Source organism: Penaeus chinensis, chromosome 4, assembly GCF_019202785.1.
Source record: "Penaeus chinensis breed Huanghai No. 1 chromosome 4, ASM1920278v2, whole genome shotgun sequence".
Lineage (NCBI taxonomy): Eukaryota > Metazoa > Arthropoda > Malacostraca > Decapoda > Penaeidae > Penaeus > Penaeus chinensis.
In genome coordinates, this window is record NC_061822.1 from 33,311,467 (window position 1) to 33,323,966 (window position 12,500).

The window sequence follows — 12,500 nt, forward strand, 5'->3', positions numbered from 1 at the left end:
CCTTCCCCCTCCTCCCCCCCTTCCCCCTCTTCCTCCCCCTTCCCCCTCCTCCTCCCCCTTCCCCCTCCTTTCACCCTTTCCCCCTTCTCCCCCTTCCCCCTCCTCCTTCCCCTTCCCCCTCCTCCTCCCCCTTCCCCCTCCTCCTCCCCCTTCCCCTTCCCCCTCCCCCTCCTCCTCCCCTTTCCACCTCCTCCTCCCTCTTCCACCTCCTCCTCCCCCTTCCCCTTCCCCTCCTCCTCCCCATTCCCCTTCCCCCTCCTCCTCCCCTTTCCCCCTCCTCCCCCTTCCCCCTCCTCGCTTCCCTCTATTCCTCCTCCCCCCTAACCTTCCTCCTCCTTAATTAACAATAGATTTTTAAAAAGCTAAAATATTATTTGAGGATTAGATCTGTTTGATTGGACAAATGATAAATTCAATTTGACAAATAAAAGTGAAAATGTTAAAATTTTATCTTTCAAATGTTAGAAAAAATAGGAAGAACTGTATCAGCAGCTTTATTAATAATAATATTCATTAATATTATCTTTAGTATATCATCCTTATTACTACTATTAATATCCATTAATATTATCTTTAGTATTATTTATATTATCTTTATTACTAATGATATATTTGTTTTCAGTATTGTTCTCATCGTCATTATCATTATCATGAGAAGATAATGTCTTTTAATCCCTTTCTGTTTAATGAAATATGAATCTGATTAATTATTTGCCGACTCACTTACGTAAACATAATTGTTTTCTGTATTTCAAGGTTTTTATTATTATTATTATTATTATTATTATTTAATTGTGAAAATGCGTTTTTATATAATATTGGAGATTTCCCTTATCATTTTCTTTTATCTTCCACCTTCTCTTCTTCATTCGTTTATTTTCTGTCTATTGTACTATATCTCTCCTTTTCCCCTTCTTTCTACCAGTTTTTTTCTCTTTCTCTTTCTCATCAGCATAATCAGCTTAATATTATTTTTAACATTATTATCATTATTATTATCATTATTATCATTATTATCATAATAGTTATTTCTATTATCATTATCATCATCATTATTATTATTATTATTATTATAATTATTATCATTATTACTATTATTATTATTATTATTATTATTATCATTATTATTGTTACTATTATTATCATTGTTATTGTTATTATTATTATTATTAACGATAATAATGATGATGATAATAATAATAATAATAATATTAATAACAATGATAATAATAATAACAATAACAATAATAGTAGTAATGATAATAATAATAGTAACAGTGAGAATAATTGATCGTGATAACGATAAAATCATAATAATAGTAACAATAATGACAATAAAAAAGAGGAAACAAGAATAAATGGGGAAGTAGGAAATGATAAGGATGACAAAATAAGGAAAAGGTGAAAAATAATAAAAACCGGGATGGAAGAGAAGATGATGAAAAGAAGAAAAAGAAGACACAAATAGGAGAGAAGCGGCGCTGCTAAACATACGAACGAACTCCTATGCTTAGGGACTACTTTTGTCTCAGGGACGTCCAGCCATGTTTAAAATGCAGGAAGTTTTGACAATGTCTCTCTCTCTCTCTCTCTCTCTCTCTCTCTCTCTCTCTCTCTCTCTCTCTCTCTCTCTCTCTCTCTCTCTCTCTCTCTCTCTCTATGAATCTCTCTCTCTCTCTCTCTCTCTCTCTCTCTCTCTCTCTCTGAATCTCTCTCTCTCTCTCTCTCTCTCTCTCTCTCTCTCTCTCTCTCTCTATGAATCTCTCTCTCTCTCTCTCTCTCTCTCTCTCTCTCTCTCTCTCTCTCTCTATGAATCTCTCTCTCTCTCTCTCTCTCTCTCTCTCTCTCTCTCTCTATGAATCTCTCTCTCTCTCTCTCTCTCTCTCTCTCTCTCTCTCTCTCTCTCTCTCTCTCTCTCTCTCTGTCTCTCTCTCTCTGACTCTCTCTCTCTCTCTCTCTCTCTCTCTCTCTCTCTATGAATCTCTCTCTCTCTCTCTCTCTCTCTCTCTCTCTCTCTCTCTCTCTCTCTCTCTCTATGAATCTCTCTCTCTCTCTCTCTCTCTCTCTCTCTCTCTCTCTCTCTCTCTCTCTCTCTCTATCTCTCTCTCTCTCTCTCTCTCTCTCTCTATATATGAATCTCTCTCTCTCTCTCTCTCTCTCTCTCTCTCTCTCTCTCTCTCTCTCTCTCTATGAATCTCTCTCTCTCTCTCTCTCTCTCTCTCTCTCTCTCTCTCTCTCTCTCTCTCTATGAATCTCTCTCTCTCTCTCTCTCTCTCTCTCTCTCTCTCTCTCTCTCTATGAATCTCTCTCTCTCTCTCTCTCTCTCTCTCTCTCTCTCTCTCTCTCTCTCTCTCTCTCTCTAACAAGATGAAGCAATTCCACCTACCCATGCAAAGATAAAATCCCTCCTTCACCTACTCCTTTATGTAAACGAAAACACGACCAACCATAATCAGTGAAGTATACCGTATACAGTGAAGGTAAATTAAGGCCAATAAAAAAAAATATTGGCCTTTTTTCCCCCAAAGGAAGAAACTAAGAGGATTTTCCCTCCTTTGATCCGCAAACACAGAGATATAACGACGGAGGAGAAAGGGCCGATTCGATTCCTCATTATTTTTCAATGTAGGGTATTAAATCCGGAGATAAGGTCTTGATTTTGCTAAGGATATTTAGAAGAGGTTTGAGGTCGAATCGCATTTGTTGAATGTTCTTTGTTTTCTTTATATCATTCTGGTTTTCTGTTCTTTATATCCGTGTCGTAATGTGTTGATCAAGATGGAAATTATTGATGAAATCATGAAGTAATGATTATCATTGTGAATGATAATCCTTCAAGATAGTGTAAACGCTATGACAGTTTTGAATGTAAGTGACAGAAATAACATTTCAAAAGGTGAAAATATGAAAATATACAAACTACAGAAAAAAATATCAGAAACAAGGGGAAAAAAACGCAAAATGTTTCCAAACTTACGTTCATTCTTTCGTTGAATATGTATCAACTAAATTGCACTATTCTGAATTTCTGAGAGGAACAAACAGGATCGGACGCGCATTCAAACTAATTAACCATTTTTCTCAAACAAATGATAGATATGATGTTGAATTAGTGGAGTTTTACTGAATGTTCCCTTCGTTATTTGTCTTCCTTTCTCTATGAATCCTTTTCAGCTTGTTATGCACACGGACGTTGCAATTAATTAAAAGCAAATGATAGATTATGTACATAAGTTACCCCATCATCTGTTGTTGAAAAGCACTGTTGGTCGCAGAAGGATTCGTATTGGGGACTTTTGATAATGGGAAACGTAGGGAAGAAATATGAGGAAAAGCAGGTAGAAAAAGTAAAGAAGTGAATAAAGCAAGAAGAAGCAAGCAAGAAATCTAAAGGAAAGCGAAGCAGTGAAGGAAAAAACAAGAATAGACTAACAACAACACTAACAGTGATAAAAGTAGAATCATTAAAAGTAACTGTAGTGACAGTAATGATAATAATAATAATAATGGCAATAATGATATTAACCCATTCCCGACGGGCATGGCATGTACGTAATAATAATGATAATGATAATAATAGTAATAATAATAATAATAATAATAATAATGATAATTATAATAATAATAATGATAATAATTATAATATCATTATCTTTATTGATATTAATATCATTAATATTATTATCATCGATATTTTTATTATTATCATTATCATTATCACTTTTGTTATCAATATTGTTATTGTTATAATTAGTATTATCATTGTTATTATTATTATTGTTATTATTATTATTATCATTAATATCATTATCATTATTATTATTATTGTTATTATTATTATCATCATAATCATCATTATTATCACTATTATTGTCATTATGTATATAATGTTTATTATTATTATTATTATTATTATTATTATTATTATTATTATTATTATTATTATTATTGCTATCATCATTACTATTGTTATCCTTATTGTTATTTTTACAATAACATCATCATTATCATTTTTATTATTACTATTATTATTATTATTATTATTATTATTATTATAATCATCACTATCATTATTATTATCATTATCGTCAATGTTATTATTACTATAAATATTACTATTTATATTATTATCATTATTATAATTTTATCATTATTATTATCATTATTATTATTATTATTATTATTATTATTATCATTATCATTATTATTATTATTATTATTATTATTATTATCATCATCATTTTCATTATCATTATGATTATTATTATTATTATTATTATTATTATTATTATTATTATTATTATTATTATTATTATTATTATTATTATTACTATTATTATTATTATTATTATTATTATCATTATTGTTATTACCATTACCATTATCACTATTATTATCATTATTACTATTGTTACCATCAAATTATTATTATAATTATTGTTATTATTATTATTACTATTAATACTATTATTATCATTATTATTATTATTGTTATCATTATTATCATTACCATTATTATCATTATTATTATTGTTATTATTATGATCAGTATTTTATTATTATCATAATATTTATCATCATTATTATTATTGTTATTATTATGATCATTATTATTATTATTATCATAATATTTATCATCATTATTATTATTATCACTATTATAATGATAATAATAACAATAATGATAATAATACTTATTCTCATTATTATTATTAGTAATAGTAGTAGTAGTAGTAGTAGTATTGCTATTATTATTAATAATAATAACATCATGATAATCATCATTATTGTAGTTAGTGTTATTATTTCATTATTGTTATCATTATCATTATTATTATTATTACTTTTGTTAGTATTACAACATTCGTCATTATTATCACCATCATTGTCAATAACGTTATTGTTATTATCATTATTATTATCAAATTTATTTTCATTATTATACTCATTTCACTATTACTATAGTTACCATCATTTACCGTAATCATTATTCTCAATGTTCTTTTTTTAACTAAATGTATATTGTCAGTTTGCCTTTTATTCTTTTTTGTGCACACACACACTCATACATATATGTTTGTATATATATATATATACGAACATATATATATATATATATATATATATATATATATATATATATATGTGTGTGTGTGTGTGTGTGTGTGTGTGTGTATGTATATACATACATACATACACACGCATATATACAATGTTTATACTATGGTAGAAAAAACAACAATGCACAAACCACATTTACTGAAAATGAAACAACTGTTACAAAATCCTCCTGGATTTCATCTTTAGGTCTGGAGAGGAAAGGGAGAGGAGGGAGTATAAAGAGAGAAAGGAAAGGCAACTCGGTGAACAAAGGGCAGGTGAGGACAGGTGAACGGAAGCGAAGGGAGGTCAGGTCAGGTTGGAGGATCAGTGCGAAGTGTGGCTGGCATAGGGGAGAAGGCAGAGACTGTGGGAAATGAGGGGATTATCAGCAGGAGAAACTCCGCTTTTCAAGTTGAAGTAAGGCAGCAGTTTGATTAAGGAGGATTCCACCAGTCTGCGTGCGTGAACATCAGCGGAAGGAAAGACAAATCGCGCCGCTGACCAATCCATCCCGGGCACGGCAAAGGTCGCGGGCTCGCGCCACGCAGCCGGCCGGGGGCCGCCGGGGTAACCATTCCCCGTGCCGCCCCGCTTCTCGGTCGGTTTGTGGCCCTGCCCTTCACACAGGCGACCGCTCCCGTCTAGACGTCCGGAATGGTTTTCGAGTACCGCCCCCCCCCCCCCCTCACTGAGGTGAAACAACCTTTGGATGGTTGCTTCAGAGGGATGAAAGGAACCAGCTGACAAAAAGGACAAAACCCCCCTTCCCTCACTGAGGTGAAACAGCCTTTGGATGGCTGCTTCAGAGGGAAGGGGGAAACACTTTGAAAAGACACAGGTCCTTTCCTTCCTCACTGAGGTGAAACAACCTTTGGGTGGTTGCTTCAGAGGAATGTAAGGAACTGCCTGGCAAGAACGCAAAACCTCCCTTCCCTCACTGAGGTGAAACAGCCTTTGGGTGGCTGTTTTAGAGGGAAGGGTGAACCACTTCGATAAGACACAGGTCCTTTCCTTCCTCACTGAGGTGAAACAACCTTTGGGTGGTTGCTTCAGGGGAACGAAAGGAAGTGCCTGACAAGAACGCAAAACCTCCCTTCCCTCACTCAGGTGAAACAACCTTTGGGTGGCTGTTTTAGAGGGAAGGGGGAACTACTTTGAAAAGACACAGGTCCTTTCCTTCCTCACTGAGGTGAAACAACCTTTGGGTGGTTGCTTCAGAGGGATGAAAGGAACTGCCTGGTAAAAGTGCAAGACTCCTCTTCCCTCACTGCGGTGAAGCAACCTTTGGGTGGCTGCCTCAGAGGGCTGAGCAAAAAGGCTCCAAACAATGATGTCTCGTAGGTGGAAGGGCATCCCCTCTGGTCTCTCCCCAGGGGTTTACACCTACCCACGCGTTTGCCGTGCGTGGCAGCCTTGTGCGCTGTGGAGACGGGAGTCCTGGAGGTTGAGCGATGCCGTGAACGAGTACGCCCTGCGGCTAGCAACACGCCTCTTTGGTCCTCTATTCCAGCAAGACAGGCGGCCTGATCCCGGCCCGGTCACGGTCAATCGGCTGGTCTCCCCCGGGAGGCTAGGGTCAAGCAGTCATGCCGCCATTGGCACTCACAATGGTCCGTGAGTGCCGTCACAATGGCTATTGGCTGCGTATATCCTCTCATCACTCCTGTTGCTGTTAGACACTGGTTCTGACACTCAGCTTCCCCTTGTTGGACTCCGTGGTGGGTGGGGGCGTGAGAGGATGAAGCACTTACCAATTCATGGAAAAAACAATCAAACACCCCCCACAGACTGAACTTACAGTTGACGAACCGCGCAAGGCCCAGACCACGGTAGTCACCATGAAGGCATATGCGCCTTCCGGTGGCAAAAGAAAGCCCCAAGCACAGGATGACACTGTCACCCCTGCTGCTAAGGTGGACAAGACCGAAGCCAATGGGTCTGTCCACCGAATAGTCAAAGATCTTGACTCGCGAGCTGGCCTCTCCAGGCCAGCAGCTAAGCCAGGGAGGCCCCTGAGTTCACAGACGGCCTCCCCGACTGAGAGGGGAGAGCAGGCTGAACCAGCCGCATCAGCTCCTGCCTCCTCAAACAAGCCCGAAAGCCGAAAGGGCGGGCCGAAGCGTCCGAGGCCGGATACCGACTCTGATGAAGAGTCGGGACCCCCTAAACGCTTCACCCAGTTCAAAGTGCCAGCTAAACCCGAAGGCTTCGACAATGCCTACCAATTGGTCAGGGCATTGGAGTTGCAACGGAAAATCCGGTTGTCGATCCGGGTCGCCCGAGATCAGGGCATGATCATAATGCCCAAAGATCAAGCTACCTTAAATTTCCTCCGGGAAACGAAGGAGCTAACTGATGGGAGAAAAGTGAGTCTTTCCCCACTAATTCCCGAGGAAAAGAGAACCAAGATGGTGCTACTTGGCTTCTCAGTCTCGTACGATGTGGAGCTGATCGCTTCACACCCACAGGTCGTGCAGGCTTCCCGAATGTCGAAGGGGAAGACCCCAACCAGGCAAGTCCTGGTGACCATGAAAGGTGCCCCAACCACTACCCTTGATCTGGGTAACTGGGGCACCTACAACCTTCGAACGTATGTGCCAGAACCACTTCGGTGTTTCAAGTGCCAGAAATACGGTCACCACAAGGCTAACTGTACAGCCAAGCCTAAATGTGGTGTCTGTAGCAAGGCACACAACACAGAGGTATGCCTCAAGGCATACAAAGAGGAAAAGAGGGACACAACAGCCAAATGTCCCAACTGTGCCAAGAAGCATCATGCCTGGAGCCTGACTTGCTCTGTCAGGAAAAAGGCGGCCCTCAGGCGACAAGAGGTTGCTCAAAACCGATCAGACTTTGTTCCTGCCCCACCGGGCACCCATGTCTGGGGAAGGAACAAAAGCGAAAAGGCCCCCCGACCTCCTAAGAGGAAGGAAGCCGCCCCCCAGCCGACACCGGATGTCTCCAACAAAAAGGAGTTTCCGACAATGCCAAAGGTGCAGAAAAAGAAACTAAAGAAAAAAGTTTCTAAGAGCACCACAAAAACCTCCCCAACAGATGATCATCTCCTCTTTGACGAGGACGATATGACTCTCCTGTTAACTGCTGTTGTCACAGCAGTAGCAACAGCCCTGGGGAGGTCGAGTGAGGAGGCCGAGAAGGCAGTTTCGGTCGCCATGACGGCAATGACCCAGACTGTCGCAGCCCTGAAGGGAAGAAAGCTGGCTAGAGAAAAACCAGCCTCACCCTCACCCCAGGACGAGACTCCCCTCCCCACTCCAAACCAGGCCATGCCTTCACAGGCAGAGCCAAAACAGGCTGAATCTGTGCAGCCAGAGCCAGATCACGCTGACCTTGCCCAGGCAAGGCCAGCAAGGCCAGCCAAGAAAAAGCCTGAGAGAAAAGCCGAACCAACCAAAGTCAGAGCTACCAAAGGCTCTCCACCCCCCAGTGGACCCAAGGATAGCCTGACAACAGACGAGGAGCCCTCAACTAGCGAGGACCTCGCAATGGAGTTGTCAGACTCCGACGATGTCTCTGATGTAACTATCACTGAGTAACATCATGACACACCATCTAAGCATCCTACAGTGGAACATCAATAGCTTCTCTGCAAAGAACGCTTTTCTCCAAGCAGTAGTGCGATCAAGGAACATTGACATTGTCATGCTCCAGGAGACATTAACAGTGGACACTGTTCGCTTCTCAGGGTACCATGCCTTCACACTGCCACGAACACCTGGCAAGAGAGGCTTGATCACCCTTGTGAGAGCAACAATCCCCTGCTCCGCAATAGCCGATGCATCGCACTGTGGAGACGATGTTGAATCCCTTGCCGTCGAGGTTCACCTGTCCGGGGGGCCCCTCAAACTGTACAATGTGTACAGCCGGCCACGCTGTAAAAGCTTAGACATCAGCCAGGTCTGTGCTTCTGCTGCACACGACCGAGTGATCATAGGGGGAGACTTCAATGCACACCACCCCATCCTGGCTCCCTGCCGGGCACCGGATGCGGCCGGCTATCACATAGCCGACGTGCTAGAGACATTCCCTGAGATCGCTCTCCTCAACACCCAAGAGCCAACGCATGTCAGAGGAGGGGTCCTAGACCTCACCCTGGCCACTGCGACTCTGGTGGGGAGGATTGGCTGGTGTGTCGATGAGACCGTCACAAGTGACCATTACGGCACTATAACTACCCTCATGGATGCTGGCCCAGCCGAAATCCTAAGACCAAATCCAAGATGGAAAACAGACAAGGCCAACTGGCAGGCGTTTCAAAACGCCTTGGCCCTCTGTCTGAGATGCAACAATCCCCCACAAAGCGAAAATGTGGAAGTGCTCGAAGCCAGTCTGCTAAACGCCATTAATGAAGCAGCCTCACAGACCATACCCAAAACTCGGCCTGGGTCCAGAAGTCACAAAGACGCCTGGTACTTCAATGACGAGATCAGGGAGGTCAACCACAGGGTGAACATGTGCCGAAAACTATTCCGAAGGCAAAGAACCCCTGACAACCTATCCCTCCTAAGGGAAGCTGTCACGGATGCCAAGGAAACTGCCAACAGAGTCAGGCAGGAAAAGTGGCTGGAATGGTGTGAGTCCTTCGACCACCAAACCACCCTTTCAGAGCTGTGGCAACGGGTCAAGCGAGCTACCAGCCGCTCAGCCCCGAGGTGCACCCATCACGACCCCCAAGCAGAGGCTAACAGACTGGCGCACGAGTTCTCTGCGAGAACGAGCAGCAACAGTCTGCCAGCCGAGCTGAGGGCAAGACAAGAGCGTCTACAGCCAGACAGACACGCTCAGATCAGAGAAAGGGCAGCCGAACCCGATAACTCAGACGTTATCTTTTCTCTGAGGGAACTAAGGAAAGCCTATAAAACCAGTTCCAACACAGCCCCGGGCTCTGATGGGATCTCGTACCCCATTATCTCCCACCTAGGACTAGCAGGTGAGCGTGCACTCTTGCAACTCATCAACAAGTCCTGGGAAACTTCCACTCTACCCCAGAGTTGGAAGAGGGCTACCATAGTTCCCGTCCCAAAACCAAAGGAGCCGGGGAAGTACCGCCCCATCTCTCTGCTCAGCTGCCTGGCCAAGACGGCTGAGAGGATGGTACTAAACCGGCTTCAATGGAAAACGGGACCCCCGCACGAACACCTTCACGGGTTCACAAGGGGCATGGGCACAGCACACAGCTTAGCCACGCTCTTAAGCACAATCAGCAAGGGCCCAGCTGTGGTGGTATTCCTTGACCTGGAGAAGGCTTTTGAACTGGCAAGTCCGCTTGCCATTCAGGAAAGCCTGATCCAGAAGGGAATCAGAGGAAAGCTCTTGGCTTGGATAGGTGACTACTTCAGGAACAGGACTGCCAATGTCAAATTCCAGGGTCACCTATCGCAGCACATGCCGCTCGAAAATGGAACGCCACAGGGTGGGGTTCTCAGTCCAGCCCTATTCAACACTTTAATGTCCTGTATCCTCAACATAAACCTCCCAGTGGGGTGCCAGATCATCTCGTATGCAGACGATCTCGCTATCACCTCCACTGGACCACGCAGCCAGAATAAAGCCCAGCGTTGTCTGGACCTCGTGTCAGAGGAGTGTTGTAGGACGGGACTAAAGATCTCTGCTGCCAAATCCAAAGCCATGGCTTTGAGACAGAGAGTTCGAGGCACAAGACTGAAAATCCAGGGAGTGGAATTAGAATGGGTCAAGGACTACCTATACCTTGGGGTAAGGATAGACCGGACCCTCTCCTTCCATAAGGAGGTCCAGTACCTGGTTGACCGAACCAAAGCAAGACTGTCTGTCATGAGAGCAATGACTGGGAGACGCATAGGGGCCAGACACAAAGTACTGTGATCATTCTATGTACATGCTGTCCGGCATGACAATGTCTCTCTCTCTCTCTCTCTCTCTCTCTCTCTCTCTCTCTCTCTCTCTCTCTCTCTCTCTCTCTCTCTCTATGAATCTCTCTCTCTCTCTCTCTCTCTCTCTCTCTCTCTCTCTCTCTCTCTCTCTCTCTCTCTCTCTCTCTCTCTCTCTCTCTCTCTCTCTCTCTCTCTCTCTCTCTCTCTCTCTCTCTCTCTCTATGAATCTCTCTCTCTATGAATCTCTCTCTCTCTCTCTCTCTCTCTCTATATATATATATATATATATATGAATCTCTCTCTCTCTCTCTCTCTCTCTCTCTATGAATCTCTCTCTCTCTCTCTCTCTCTCTCTCTCTCTCTCTCTCTCTCTCTCTCTCTCTATGAATCTCTCTCTCTCTCTCTCTCTCTCTCTCTCTCTCGCTCTCTCTCTCTCTCTCTCTCTCTCTGTCTCTCTCTCTATGAATCTCTCTCTCTCTCTCTCTCTCTCTCTCTCTCTCTCTCTCTCTCTCTCTATGAATCTCTCTCTCTCTCTCTCTCTCTCTCTCTCTCTCTCTCTATGAATCTCTCTCTCTCTCTCTTTGAATCTCTCTCTCTCTCTCTATGAATCTCTCTCTCTCTCTCTCTCTCTCTCTCTCTCTCTCTCTCTCTCTCTCTCTCTATGAATCTCTCTCTCTCTCTCTCTCTCTCTCTCTCTCTCTCTCTCTCTCTCTCTCTCTATGAATCTCTCTCTCTCTCTCTCTCTCTCTCTCTCTCTCTATGAATCTCTCTCTCTCTCTCTCTCTCTCTCTCTCTCTCTCTCTCTCTCTCTCTCTCTCTCTCTCTCTCTAACAAGATGAAGCAATTCCACCTACCCATGCAAAGATAAAATCCCTCCTTCACCTACTCCTTTATGTAAACGAAAACACGACCAACCATAATCAGTGAAGTATACCGTATACAGTGAAGGTAAATTAAGGCCAATAAAAAAAAATATTGGCCTTTTTTCCCCAAAGGAAGAAACTAAGAGGATTTTCCCTCCTTTGATCCGCAAACACAGAGAAATAACGACGGAGGAGAATGGGCCGATTCGATTCCTCATTATTTTTCAATGTAGGGCATTAAATCCGGAGATAAGGTCTTGATTTTGCTAAGGATATTTAGAAGAGGTTTGAGGTCGAATCGCATTTGTTGAATGTTCTTTGTTTTCTTTATATCATTCTGGTTTTCTGTTTTTTATATCCGTGTCGTAATGTGTTGATCAAGATGGAAATTATTGATGAAATCATGAAGTAATGATTATCATTGTGAATGATAATCCTTCAAGATAGTGTAAACGCTATGACAGTTTTGAATGTAAGTGACAGAAATAACATTTCAAAAGATGAAAATATGAAAATATACAAACTACAGAAAAAAAATATCAGAAACAAGGGAAAAAAACGCAAAATGTTTCCAAACTTACTTGCAATCTTTCGTTGAATATGTATCAACTAAATTGCACTATTCTGAATTTCTGAGAGGAACAAACAGGATCGGACGCGC